Genomic DNA, 1564 nt, shown 5'->3' on the forward strand with positions numbered 1-1564 from the left:
CATGATGAAGCCCCGCCCCCTGCTTCCGGCCGCCCCGCTTCCGGCCCTCATTCAGCCAGGAGGACGCAGGGGAAGAGGGAGGGTAAGTTGCTTCCTTCCTGCCTCTCCCCACCCCTGCCTGCCTGGGGCCAGGGAGGGCCTTCGCGGGGCTTCCTTGCACTCCCGCCGGCCTTGCAGGTCTACCGCCGGGCCCCTCATGGGGCTCAGCAGTGGAGCTGTAAGGCCAGCGGCGGCGGCCGGGACCGTTGGGGGCGGGGTGTGTGGCCTTATGACACACTTCCGGTGATTTCAGGGGGTGTGGCATATGCTAATGAGTTATGCTAATGAGTTCCCCTAGCTCTTTTTCTACGAAACGACCCCTGTTTAGTTCATTTCATTTGTCATAATGACTAATACTCCCTCAAAGCTGTTGTTAAATACTGAGTTCCATGTATGGTCTGACCCCAAGCCTAGTGATCAGGTCTCCTTTATTAGTGATTCAGCAAGAACAAAAGCAAAAAGCCAGGGCAACTGCCCTGTTTAAATAGCATGCAACTCCACCCACTTCCCCAAACAACTACCAATGATAGGCCATTGTCAGAACTATTAATTCCCCATTGGCCACCTCCAGAGTCCTGGTGGGCTATAGTTCTAGAGCTCCAAGTTCAGCCAGTCTCTGGTAGAAACAGTCCTGGAATCTTCCAGTCCCAATACATAATAGCTGTGGAGTTTTGCGAGCAAAAATTCTACTTTGTGAGCTACTGCCATTAAAGTTGTAAGTGAGCAATTTGGTTACTGCATAAATTAGTTTGCTCTGGAGCCATCCTTTCTGAGCTAAGACAAAAATACGTGATCTGGAAGGTAAAAAACTGTGAGCTAGCTGAACTAACTCAGCTTAGAGGGAACGCTGATCATGACAGCCCTATGAAGTAGGTTAGGCTAAGACTGAGGGTGGCTGGCTCAAGATCACCCACTGAGTTTCTTGGTGAAGATTTTAACCTGGATCTCCCAGATCTTTGTCTGGCATTCAAAGCACTTCTGCTTATTTAAGATCCCCCAATTTGGTATAAATAGATGGCTACATATGTTTAAGAGATAAAGGATATCCCTGCTCCCCCTTAAAAACAACTTGATAAAGTCTGGGCATGCTGTGAAGGCACAGAATGTGGAAGGTAATTGAGAGTCATTTAAAGAGGGGGAAAGGAGGGGGGAGAAAGTGGCTTATTCACTACTTTGAAGATTCTGGTGGGAGAGTTCGGGATTGGGAAGATTTCCAATTTGTTTTTTTTCCTCCTCTACAGTTCCTCACACAGCCTCTGTCATCTGCATCCTAGTTTGGATTCCTTACCCTGCATCCATATTAAAACCCCTTGGTCACAAAGATACATATTATCAAATTAAAGCACAATGAATATGGATTTATTTTAAAACAGTAGCATTATATTTGCTGTGTAGGTTTACAGACTCCTAAGTGAGGCCCCTCTCAGACTACCAAAAAGAACAGGACAGGCTAAAGAGAGAGTAAGTTCATCAGCTATTGATCTGCAATACATTTTCAGGTAGAATAAAGTCCGAGTCTAGCAGC

This window comes from Gekko japonicus, unplaced genomic scaffold, assembly GCF_001447785.1.
Source record: "Gekko japonicus isolate JY-2015 unplaced genomic scaffold, Gekko_japonicus_V1.1 scaffold309, whole genome shotgun sequence".
NCBI classification, from domain to species: Eukaryota; Metazoa; Chordata; class Lepidosauria; order Squamata; family Gekkonidae; genus Gekko; species Gekko japonicus.